Source organism: Triticum urartu, unplaced genomic scaffold, assembly GCF_056163025.1.
Source record: "Triticum urartu cultivar PI428250 unplaced genomic scaffold, HENAU_Tu73 scaffold1, whole genome shotgun sequence".
NCBI classification, from domain to species: domain Eukaryota; kingdom Viridiplantae; phylum Streptophyta; class Magnoliopsida; order Poales; family Poaceae; genus Triticum; species Triticum urartu.
The window spans coordinates 10,001,623-10,015,761 of NW_028259461.1; positions in this window are offsets into that span (position 1 = coordinate 10,001,623).

Here is a 14,139-nt window from a genome sequence, read left to right on the forward strand (position 1 = left end):
TTCTTTATTCTTACATTAAAATTCTTACATTAAAGAATGAATAAAATCTCCCCAAGTAGGATTCGAACCTACGACCAGTCAGTTAACAGCCGACCGCTCTACCACTGAGCTACTGAGGAACAAGGGGGGATTCGACCTCCTAGAGTTCAACTCCCGCTCTCAACCCATGAACAATATGAGTCCGAAGCTTCTTTCGTAACTCCCATAATTTCTTCGTAGTGGCTCCGTTCCATGCCTCATTTCATAGGGAAGCCCAAAGTGGCTCTATTTCATTCTATTTCACTTCCTAGCACTTCCTATCATTTAATATCCATCCCTTTGGTCTTATTGACATAAGAGATGTCATTTATAGTCTATCTCTTTCTATATATGGAAAGTCAAGAAATTCTCATCGAAACATCGAGAAATTGTGCATATAGAAAACTCTAAAGAAAGAAAAAAAGGAGACCCATGCCATGATTTTCAAATCTTTTCTATTTAGTAGTCTAAGTTTCTCGATGAGGATAATTAATTCGGTCGTTGTGGTCGGACTCTATTATGGATTTCTGACTACATTCTCCATAGGTCCCTCTTAGATCTTCTTTCTCCAATCTTGGATTAGGGAAGAAGGAGATATTCGCGACTACTGGCGATTTCATTATGGGGCAGCTCATGATCTTCATATCGATCTATTATCCACCTCTGTATCTATTCTTTCTTAGCTAAACAGGTGGAAGATCTATCCAATTTGGTTATATTATATCATGGACTCGAAAAACGGATCTGAATTTGACTGAAATGCACGATCTTCACAGGTATCACTTTTCACGATACCTAAAAGGTGGAATAGCGATTTTCGAACCATTTCCTATAAGAGAATGGTTTCCATTACTTTGAGAAATGGATTCTTATATCAAACTATAGCTATTGCATTAAAGAAGAAAAGAAACTAATAGAAGTCGAAGACGCGGAATGATAGTGAATAGAGAGAAAGATTCTTCTGATTTTCTTGTTTCTATCTACTAGACGCCGTAGAGAATTGAGAATTTTCATGTCTTTCAATTCTCGTACTCGTAATTGGAAAGTTATGGAAGGAGACCCATCATTTTGCAATGAAAACAACATATAAAACTCTGGACAATTTCGAAATCAGGCCAAGCGTCTTAATACATATGCAAAAAAATTCATTATTGGCCCACCATTGATTAGAAGATTTAGCTTGTATGAATCGCTATTGGTTTGATACGAATAATGACAATCGTTTCAGTATGTTAAGGATACAGATGTATCCACAATTCATTTAGAGTTACTTAATAGTCTATTTCTTATACCATATCTCTATCCCGTGAAATTCTCGAGCCAAAAGATGGATGCATATGCTGTGTTTCATTTTGCTAAATGATATCAATTAAATGGTGTATCAATTCCATAAATTGCATATAGCAATAAATAAATCAGCAAAATTCTTTCTAATATTTTAGATAGAAGAAACATTTCTTCTATCTAAAATATTAGAAAGAATGTACCCTTCTATCCAAATCCAATTTGCATCGATAAAATAAATCCAAATTCCAGTAGTAGATGAATAATTGCAAATTTGTGTGTGTACGAGATTAGAATAACTTCAAAATAACTGACATAATTTTGTATTTTTCCTGATCAGAAAAATACATGAAAAAGAAAGGAGGTAGAAAAATTTTTGGATTTATGGTTAAAGAAGAAAAAGAAGAAAACAGGGGTTCTGTTGAATTTCAAGTATTCAGTTTCACCAATAAGATACGGAGACTTGCTTCACATTTGGAATTACACAAAAAAGATTTTTCATCGGAAAGAGGTCTACGAAGACTTTTGGGAAAACGTCGACGTTTGCTGGCTTATTTGGCAAAGAAAAATAGAGTACGTTATAAGAAATTAATCGGTCAGTTGAATATTCGGGAGCAGTAATTTAATCGTTCAAATTTTTTTCTTGTTTTATTATTTTTTTAGTAGTCTTATAGTAGTCTTAGATTTTTCATTTTGATGAGCCTCGCTTTGAGGAATTCATGGAATAATCCATTTTCATGGAATAATGAATTAAGGAAGAAAGGATATGAGTCTACCGCTTACAAGAAAAGATCTCATGATAGTCAATATGGGCCCTCAACACCCATCAATGCATGGTGTTCTTCGACTGATCGTTACTCTCGATGGTGAGGATGTTATTGATTGTGAACCCATATTAGGGTATTTACACAGAGGAATGGAAAAAATCGCGGAAAACCGAACTATTATACAATACTTACCTTATGTAACAAGGTGGGATTATTTAGCTACTATGTTTACAGAAGCAATAACAGTAAATGCACCAGAATTCTTGGAGAATATTCAAATACCACAAAGAGCCAGCTATATTAGGGTAATTATGTTAGAATTAAGCCGGATAGCTTCTCACTTGCTATGGCTTGGACCTTTTATGGCGGATCTCGGCGCACAGACTCCTTTTTTCTATATTTTTAGAGAGAGAGAATTAATATATGATCTATTTGAAGCTGCTACAGGTATGCGAATGATGCACAATTACTTTCGCATCGGAGGAGTAGCCGCCGATCTACCTTATGGATGGATCGATAAATGTTTAGATTTCTGTGATTATTTTTTACGCGGAGTTGTTGAATATCAACAACTTATTACACAGAATCCAATTTTTTTAGAGCGAGTTGAAGGAGTAGGTTTTATTAGCGGAGAAGAAGCAGTAAATTGGGGCTTATCGGGACCGATGTTACGAGCTTCTGGAATACAATGGGATCTTCGTAAAGTAGATCCTTATGAGTCTTACAACCAATTTGATTGGAAAGTCCAATGGCAAAAAGAAGGGGATTCGTTAGCTCGCTATTTAGTACGAATTGGTGAAATGAGGGAATCCATCAAAATAATTCAACAAGCTGTAGAAAAAATTCCTGGAGGACCTTATGAAAATTTAGAAGTCCGACGCTTTAAGAAAGAAAATAATTCTGAATGGAATGATTTTGAGTATAAATTTCTTGGTAAAAAACCTTCGCCCAATTTTGAATTGTCAAGACAAGAGCTTTATGTAAGAGTAGAAGCCCCAAAAGGTGAATTAGGGATTTATCTAGTAGGAGATGATAGCCTTTTCCCCTGGAGATGGAAAATCCGTCCACCCGGGTTTATTAATTTGCAAATTCTTCCTCAGCTAGTTAAAAAAATGAAATTGGCTGATATCATGACGATATTAGGTAGTATAGATATCATTATGGGGGAAGTTGATCGTTGAAATGATAATAGATAGGGTAGAGGTAGAAACTATCAATTCTTTTTCGAAATTGGAATTATTAAAAGAAGTCTATGGACTGATATCGATTCTACCCATTTTGACCCTCCTTTTGGGAATAACAATAGAGGTACTCGTAATTGTGTGGTTAGAAAGAGAAATATCTGCGTCGATACAACAACGTATTGGTCCTGAATATGCTGGCCCCCTGGGCCTGCTTCAAGCTATAGCAGATGGGACTAAGCTACTTTTTAAAGAAGATATTCTGCCATCCCGAGGAGATATTTCTTTATTTAGCATTGGACCCTCTATAGCAGTCATATCAGTTTTATTAAGTTTTTTAGTTATCCCTTTGGGATATCATTTTGTTTTAGCCGATCTTAGTATTGGTGTTTTTTTATGGATTGCCATTTCAAGTATAGCTCCTATTGGTCTTCTTATGGCAGGATATAGCTCAAATAATAAATATTCTTTTTCAGGCGGTCTACGAGCTGCTGCTCAATCCATTAGTTATGAAATACCATTAACTTTTTGTGTGCTAGCAATATCTCTACGTGTGATTCGTTAAAATAGATCTTTTTCCTATAAAATCCATTAACTATTTATATTCCTTTTCTTATTTAGTATTTGGGTTGGTAAGTTAAACTAGATAGCTATATGAGTGAAACAAAACAGCTTATAAATTTGTAGTAAAAAGAAAAAATCTCATTTCCTACGTACAAGAAAAAAGTGGAAGTAAACATAAGCAGTGTAAACTCTTTATCCCAAGGTTGATATTTTTTAATTAGTCATCATATCTTGAAGCGGCCAAGAATAAAGGATTCACGATATGGAATTCCATTACTAGAATACTCCTAGTTATTACTATAACTTAATAATCCATAAGAAGAATCCACCAAAAGTTAGTGAAGGGTTAGGAACACTAAAGTACATAAAGGATTAGTAATGGAAAATCTAAAACATTAGAGATTTTTGCCCATAAAAGGAATCATAATAAGGACTTGCAATTTGTAGAAATTATCAAGTAGTACTTTCTTCGGATTCCGATCCAGAGTATGTTCCCATTCACTTGTTAAGGAAATGGCTATCAAGAACGAATTAACCCTTTATCCATTTTTTCTTTTTAAATACCCCCTCCCTGGGGAAAGAAGAATAGTAAAAAAGATATGGAGTGCACTAGAAAAAATTTTCATTATTTCCTTCCTCTATCCATATTCATGCAGAATTGCTCATGAACTAATACCCAACTCTTTCCATTTATTAATTGAATTCCTATAACAAGTAACAAGTGTTTTATTCCAAGATTAAGTTATTACTGAACAAAGAAAAATTTTCATTATATTATAAAGGATGAGATCAATTCGGAAGCGCTTTTTCTTATTCTAGCAGACGGAATTCCTTTGGTCTAATTTAGGACTTTCAAATCTATTTTATTTTATCTAATTCTATCTACGCCCCCGGGGCTAGGAACAAAACAGTCCTTTCCTTTTTCTGATCATAGAGAAGCCGTATGAAGCTAAGGTTTCATGTACGGTTTTGAAATAGCGGTGGGAACTGTGATGTTATCACCGACTATGATTATCTAACAGTTCAAGTACAGTTGATATAGTTGAAGCACAGTCAAAATACGGTTTTTTTGGATGGAATATTTGGCGTCAGCCTATAGGTTTTCTGGTTTTTTTAATTTCTTCTTTGGCAGAATGTGAAAGATTACCCTTTGATTTACCAGAAGCGGAGGAAGAATTAGTAGCAGGTTACCAAACTGAATATTCCGGTATCAAATATGGTTTATTTTATCTTGTTTCTTACCTAAATTTATTAGTTTCTTCTTTATTTGTAACAGTTCTCTACTTGGGCGGGTGGAATTTATCTATTCCCTATATATCCTTTTTTGATTTTTTCCAAATGAATAAAGCAGTTGGAATTTTGGAAATGACAATGGGTATATTTATTACATTAACTAAAGCTTATTTATTTCTCTTCATTTCTATCACAATAAGATGGACTTTACCGAGGATGAGAATGGATCAGTTATTAAATCTTGGATGGAAATTTCTTTTACCTATTTCCCTGGGCAATCTCTTATTAACAACCTCTTCTCAACTTGTTTCACTATAAATAAGATAATACAATAATAGTAAGAATATTTTCAACACAAAAGCTCTCTCAAACAAGAGAAAGAAACATATCTTTTTCATAGATATTTAGAATGAATATGTTCCCTATGGTAACTGGGTTCATGAGTTATGGTCAACAAACAATACGTGCTACAAGGTACATAGGTCAAAGTTTCATAACTACCTTATCCCACACAAATCGTTTACCTATAACGATTCACTACCCTTATGAAAAATCAATTACACCAGAGCGTTTCCGAGGGCGAATCCACTTTGAATTTGATAAATGTATTGCTTGTGAAGTATGTGTTCGCGTATGTCCGATAGATTTACCCGTTGTGGATTGGAGATTTGAAAAGGATATTAAAAGAAAACAATTGCTTAATTATAGTATTGATTTCGGAGTTTGTATATTTTGTGGCAATTGTGTTGAGTACTGTCCAACAAGCTGTTTATCAATGACTGAAGAATATGAACTTTCTACCTATGATCGTCATGAATTGAATTACAATCAAATTGCTTTAAGTCGGTTACCAATCTCCATAATGGGAGATTACACAATTCAAACAATTAGGAATTCGTCTGAAAGTAAAATAAACAAAGAAAAATCTTCGAATTCAAGAACGATTACTGATTACTAAACTTTGATTTTGTCTTTCTGTTATAAAAATCTAATAATTCTTTATTAAACTTTAAAATTAAACTATAAAGAAAAACGAAAAACTACTGCTTATTGGAAATTATTTCTTATTTTAAATCAGACTAGATTTTCGTGATATAATATAATTTATAACTATAAGTTTATACACAAAAAAATACCCTAATCCTTTTTTCCTTCCTTGAATCCTTTAGTTTTAGTCAGTTCATGAAAAATTTTATACTATTAATTTCTTTTTATCCATAATGGATTTACCTGGACCAATACATGAGATTCTTATGCTATTTGGGGGATTTGTTCTTCTACTAGGGGGTCTAGGAGTAGTATTACTTACCAACCCCATTTATTCTGCCTTTTCGCTGGGATTAGTTCTTGTTTGTATATCCTTATTCTATTTTTTATTAAATTCCTACTTTGTAGCTGTCGCACAACTTCTTATTTATGTGGGAGCCATAAATGTCTTGATCATATTCGCTGTAATGTTCGTAAATGGCTCAGAATGGTCTAAAGATAAGAATTATTGGACTATTGGAGATGGGTTCACTTCACTCGTTTGTATAACTATTGTTTTTTCACTAATGACTACTATCCCAGATACGTCGTGGTATGGAATTCTTTGGACTACAAGATCAAACCAAATAGTAGAACAGGGTCTCATAAATAATGTTCAACAAATTGGAATTCATTTAGCAACCGATTTTTATCTTCCGTTTGAACTCATTTCCATAATTCTTCTAGTTTCTTTAATAGGTGCAATTACTATGGCTCGGCAATAAGAAAACTTAGAAAAAGTACAAATTATAAGAATTGCAAATCTAAAATAAATAACTAAAGAATCACAATTTTGATTTAGTAAAATCCATCTACTGCCAACAAATACCTCCTTTTTTTTTTTTTTTTTTTTCTTTTGTTGTGTAATTGTTCTATTGTAATTAATTGAATCGGTTCAATTCTTGCCCTCATATTGAAATGAATCGAGATTGATAAGGAGTTAGTTAATGATGTTTGAGCATGTACTTTTTTTGAGTGTCTATTTATTTTCGATTGGTATCTATGGATTGATCACAAGCCGAAACATGGTTAGAGCTCTAATATGTCTTGAACTTATACTGAATTCAATTAATCTAAATCTCGTAACATTTTCTGATCTATTTGATAGTCGCCAATTAAAAGGAGATATTTTCGCAATTTTTGTTATAGCCCTTGCAGCTGCTGAAGCCGCTATTGGACTATCCATTCTTTCTTCCATCCATCGTAATAGGAAATCCACTCGTATCAATCAATCTAATTTATTGAATAATTAGACTTTTGAATAATTAGACATAGAATCCTCTAAACAAAGGCGCACATATTAAAATAAATAGAAATCAATACTATTTTCTTAGTATTATTTGAGAATATCCATTTTTTTTAGTAGATTATTGCATAGTATTCTTTTTCACTTAAATGAATTTTTGTATTTGTAATTCATTGATATTGCAATTTGAATATTGCAATAATTTATATTGAAAAGACGATAGCCAATTTATTGGCTAATTCGAATTCGTCTGTACAATTCGTAAAATTCTTTCTTATTTCTTATTTATTGTTGAAATCCAAAATTAAAGTCTCTTGGCTCTCTTCACGCTTTCTCACAAACAGATTAAAAAATAGATTTTTTTTTTTGAAGTTTGGATAAACCATTGCTTCGTCTGGTGTCTACAATACATATGACTCATTATAGTACTAATTTCATTTTTACCAGATCGAAAAATTTTATGTTGAAAAGAAAAATTTATAGATCCAATGTCACATTCCGTAAAAATTTACGATACATGTATAGGATGCACTCAATGTGTACGAGCTTGTCCAACAGATGTATTAGAAATGATACCCTGGGATGGATGTAAAGCCAAGCAAATTGCTTCCGCGCCGAGAACCGAAGATTGTGTGGGTTGTAAGAGATGTGAATCTGCCTGCCCGACAGATTTTTTAAGTGTCCGCGTTTATTTAGGGCCTGAAACAACACGTAGCATGGCTCTATCTTATTGATACGTTACAAAAAACTTCACTCGAATCGTCTGATTCCTCTTTACCGAAGAAGCCTGTGCTCGAAATAATCGAGCACGGGCTTTTCTGGTCAAAACGTATCTTGTCTTTATCACTTTATCATGAGTTATTTTCCTTGGTTAACAATACTTGTTGTTTTGCCGATATTTGCAGGTTCATTAATTTTCTTTTTACCTCATAAGGGAAACAAAGTCGTTAGGTGGTATACTATATCTATTTGTTTATTAGAATTCCTTCTAATGACTTATGCGTTCTGTTATCATTTCCAACTGGAGGATCCCTTAATCCAATTAAAGGAGGATTATAAATGGATAGATGTCTTCGATTTCCACTGGAGATTGGGAATCGATGGACTTTCATTAGGATCTATTTTATTGACAGGATTTATCACTACTTTAGCTACTTTAGCAGCTTGGCCAATTACACGGAATTCGCGATTATTCTATTTCCTGATGCTCGCAATGTATAGTGGTCAAATAGGATTATTTTCTTCGCGAGACCTTTTACTTTTTTTTATCATGTGGGAGTTAGAATTAATTCCTGTTTACTTACTTTTATCCATGTGGGGGGGGAAGAGGCGTCTATATTCAGCTACAAAGTTTATTTTGTATACTGCAGGCGGTTCCATTTTTTTCTTAATCGGAGTTCTGGGTATGGGCTTATATGGTTCCAACGAACCAGGATTAGATTTGGAAAGATTAATTAATCAATCATACCCTGCAACCTTGGAAATACTTTTATATTTTGGCTTCCTTATTGCTTATGCTGTCAAATTGCCGATTATACCCCTACATACGTGGTTACCAGATACCCATGGGGAAGCACATTATAGTACATGTATGCTTTTAGCGGGAATATTATTAAAGATGGGAGCATATGGATTGATTCGGATCAACATGGAATTGTTACCTCATGCTCATTATCTATTTTCGCCCTGGTTAGTAATAATAGGAGCGATCCAAATAATCTATGCAGCTTCAACTTCTCTTGGTCAACGAAATTTCAAAAAAAGAATAGCTTATTCCTCTGTATCTCACATGGGTTTCATAATTATAGGAATTGGTTCCATAACCAACATTGGACTCAATGGAGCTATTTTACAAATATTATCCCATGGATTTATTGGTGCTACACTTTTTTTCTTGGCAGGAACCGCTTCTGATAGAATGCGTCTTGTTTATCTCGAAGAACTGGGGGGAATATCTATCCCAATGCCTAAAATTTTTACCATGTTTAGTAGCTTTTCAATGGCTTCTCTTGCCTTACCAGGAATGAGTGGTTTTGTCGCAGAATTAGTAGTATTTTTTGGACTAATTACTAGTCCAAAATTTCTGTTAATGCCAAAAACACTAATTACTTTTGTAATGGCAATTGGAATGATATTAACTCCTATTTATTTATTATCTATGTTACGCCAGATGTTCTATGGATACAAGCTATTTAATGTTCCAAACGCAAATTTTGTGGATTCTGGACCACGAGAACTCTTTATTTTAATCTGTATCTTTTTACCAGTAATAGGAATTGGTATTTATCCAGATTTTGTTCTCTCCCTATCCGTTGACAGGGTAGAGGCTCTCTTATCCAATTATTATCCTAAATAGGTTTGCTTTTTTTTACTCGTCTGCTCTATTAATGCAGAAATAAGTAAAAAAGTATATAATGCAGAAATAAGTAAAAAAGTATAATTAGATCTATCTCGAATTTTTGAGAACCCTTTGATAAGGCGTTCAAGGGGTTCTCAAATAAAACATAAAAGTAAAAACCTTCATTTCATGAAGGTTTTATTTTATGTAATCATTTAGGTGTTAATGTAAACGAACCATAACTATGTAAGCCTATTCCTAATAGATTTATACCAAAATAACAAATCCAAATTATAAGAAATCCTATCAAAGCTATAAGTGCAGAATTCGTACCCTTCCAATTTGGATTTGTTCTACTATGTAAATAAATTGCGAATATGGTCCAAGTAATAAATGCCCAAGTTTCCTTAGGATCCCAATTCCAATAGGATCCCCAGGCCTCATTAGCCCATACTGCTCCACAAAGAATACCTACGGTTAAAAGGGTAAATCCTAGGCTAATGACACGATAACTCCAAGAATCCAAACGCTCCGTTAATTGATATTTGTAATAATTTGGAAATGAAGGGACAGAGGTTCTTTTTAAAGCACTTCTTTTTGCATAAAAATATTTAATATCACTAAAGAAAAATGTTTTATTTAAAACATTTTTTTTCTTTTTAGAAAAGAAATGGAAATTATTTCGAAATCTAATGATTAGAATAGCGGCAGATAATAAGGATCCGCACAAAAGAGTTGCATAGCTTAATAACATCATACTGACATGCATCATTAACCACTGAGATTGTAGAGCAGGTACTAGTATCGTGGATTGATGCATTTCAGTTAAAAGACCCGATGTGGCAAAGCCTTGCGTTAAAATAGTACTTGGCGTAGTTATTGTGCTTAAATCATTTTTAGAGTTCTGTATTTTAGGAATGGTATGAAGAATATACAGGGCCCATGAAAGGAAGATCAATGACTCATATAAATTACTTAATGGAAAATGTCCCGAGGAAGCCCAACGAGAAACTAAGAATCCTGTTATAGAGAAAAAAGTAACTATCATTCCTTTTTCTGACGAATCGCGTAATCCTCCAAGTTCACGAACTAATAAGGTTATAAAATGAATCGTAATCACAATTGAAATCGTTGAGAAAGAGATATGAGTTAGTATATGTTCTAAAGTTGCAAATAGCATAAGGGGAAGGTCCCATTACAAAATTGTAAATTTCGAATTGATTTCTAATCTATTGTATTCTTTTTCAAGAATGCCGCCACTCGGATTCGAACCGAGATGCTTGAGCACTGCTTCCTAAGAGCAGCGTGTCTACCAATTTCACCATGGCGGCTAACTTCAAATAATAGGTAACTTAAAAGAATAATAGCTATTATCTTGGGAATCGTCGATATTGGGAAAGTCCATAAAATTTAGGAACATTAGAGTTTTCATTAAAATAGACTTCGTTTGGTAGTATCGTTTCCATTTTTTTTTTTTACAATAAACTCTTGCTTTGCCCAATAGAAACACAAACACTGCTTGAAAGAGTTGGAACTTCTTTTTTCTAACTTGCAATTATAGAACTAATTTTTTCTAATTAATTTCCCCTTTACATTTTGAAAATTCTTTCAATACAATGAAAAAAATCCAAAAGGGTTTCTATTTAATGATGAAATTAAAATAAAATGGATAAATAGAAAAGGCTTTTTGGATTTTTTAAAAATTTCTAGAATGAAAGTCTTTATGCTCTTATTAATAAGATTTACTAACCTTATGATTTTGGAGAAGATAGGTGGAAGTTGTAAGTCCTATTGTAAGAATACTCCACTTTTCATAATTTTCCTAATAGAATATGAGGATTCTATTAGGAAAATTATGAAAAGTTCATTGATAGGAAAAGAATACTTAGCACACAGTATACCAAACAAAACTTTTTTTTTCTTGTATATATAAGATAAGAGGGGTTTTTTGTTCTAAGAATATTGTACCGAGTAATTCGACACATAAAAGTACATTCAAAGAAGAATCCAAATTATTAAATAATTGGAATTCTTTTTTGATAAGTCAATTCATATTATTCCAAAATCTTATTATTTGTTTGTTGCCCAGAAAAACCCTTTGGTTTTGGATGCTCATTACCGCTCGAAAATGATCTTGATTTTACTAAAGAATAAGATTGTACTATGGAAAAATAAGTCTTTTTCTTCCAAATATTTTTACGAATACGCTTTTTTGACATTGAAGTACGTTTTTTTGGAACTGCCATTCAAAAAGGAAATTACTTTTTTCTAGTTGTATGTGAAAGACATCTATTGCTGCAAATCAATCCTTCTTTCTTCTTTTTATTAGTATTTATACTTAGATACTGAAAGATACTTAAATTTTGAATTATTTTTTACTTCATTTTGTCTAATGCGGATAAGACAACAAGAATTTTTTAACATTTTTTCTTTATATATTTTATACTTTTTTTTTAATAATATAGAATATATAGAAGGGTTTCTCATTTAAATCTATTTATATCTATTTATATATCAAGTATACTCCATATATAGATATATGGTATGGAAGCCTATCCCCCATATAAGATAAGACGGGGGGATAAAAAGAAGGGAAAATGAAAATAGTTAATTAAGTTCAGAATGGTATTCCATAAAGGAAAGGAATTCCAATCAAAACAAAAAATACTGAGTCTCTTAAACAAGACATTCTAAAACTTAGGTAATTTATAGTCATTAGAATTTTAGTTCTATATGAAGTAAGGACTATTCGATAATTTCTTATAAACATAGGTTTTCATTGGAATTCACTCAATCAGTTAATTATGGAACAAGAGAGCTGTTTCATCTTTGTTTTAAAGAAATATAAAAATGAATTATGAATAGAAAGTAAAATGATTCCACTTTTTTTTTTTTATTTTTATAAATATCTTTATTTAGTTAATAAAATAACTTCGTTACCTAGTTATTTTATTAACTTTTTTAATTTAACCAACTAAACCCATTCTTAATTTTTAATTATTTCAATGAGATAAATTTTGGAAAAATTAAGAATTTCAGTATTTTTTCTTATTCTTTTTATTTATTCTTTCAGAAAGAGATAAGAATTGGTTTGGTGAATCGGAAACAATTTTATAGAAAAATTGAAGTAAAAATTGAAGTAAAAATTGCAATTTCTTTTCTTATGGAACATACATATCAATATGCATGGGTAATCCCTCTTCTCCCACTTCCAGTTATTATGTCAATGGGATTTGGCCTTATTCTTATTCCGACAGCAACAAAAAATCTTCGTCGCATATGGGCTTTTCCTAGTGTTTTACTCTTAAGTATAGCTATGGTATTCTCAGTTCAACTGTCTATTCAACAAATAAATGGAAGTTCGATCTATCAATATCTATGGTCTTGGACCGTCAATAATGATTTTTCTTTAGAATTTGGATACTTGATTGACCCACTTACTTCTATTATGTTAATACTAATTACTACTGTAGGAATCCTGGTTCTTATTTATAGTGATGGTTATATGTCTCACGATGAAGGATATTTGAGATTTTTTGTTTATATAAGTTTTTTCAATACTTCCATGTTGGGATTGGTTACTAGCTCCAATTTGATACAAATTTATTTTTTTTGGGAACTCGTGGGAATGTGTTCTTATTTATTGATAGGCTTTTGGTTTACACGACCAATCGCAGCGAGTGCTTGTCAAAAAGCTTTTGTAACTAATCGTGTAGGGGATTTTGGTCTATTATTAGGAATTTTAGGTTTTTTTTGGATAACAGGTAGTTTAGAGTTTAGGGATTTGTTCAAAATAGCTAATAACTGGATTCCTAATAATGGAATTAACTCTTTACTTACTACTTTGTGTGCTTTTTTATTATTCCTTGGTGCAGTTGCGAAATCCGCACAATTCCCTCTTCACGTATGGTTACCCGATGCTATGGAAGGGCCCACTCCTATTTCGGCTCTTATACACGCAGCAACTATGGTTGCTGCGGGAATTTTTCTTCTAGCTCGACTTCTTCCTCTTTTCATATCTTTACCTTTGATAATGAGTTTTATTTCTTTAGTAGGTACAATAACACTATTCTTAGGAGCTACTTTAGCTCTTGCTCAGAGAGATATTAAAAGAAGCTTAGCCTATTCTACAATGTCTCAATTGGGTTATATGATGTTAGCTCTAGGTATAGGTTCTTATCAAGCTGCTTTATTCCATTTGATCACTCATGCTTATTCAAAAGCTTTATTGTTCTTGGGATCCGGATCCGTTATTCATTCAATGGAACCTCTTGTTGGATATTCACCAGATAAAAGTCAAAATATGGTTCTTATGGGCGGTTTAAGAAAATACATTCCAATCACAAGAACTACTTTTTTATGGGGTACACTTTCTCTTTGTGGTATTCCACCTCTTGCTTGCTTCTGGTCCAAAGATGAAATCCTTAGTAATAGTTGGTTGTATTCGCCCTTTTTTGGAATAATAGCCTCCTTTACTGCAGG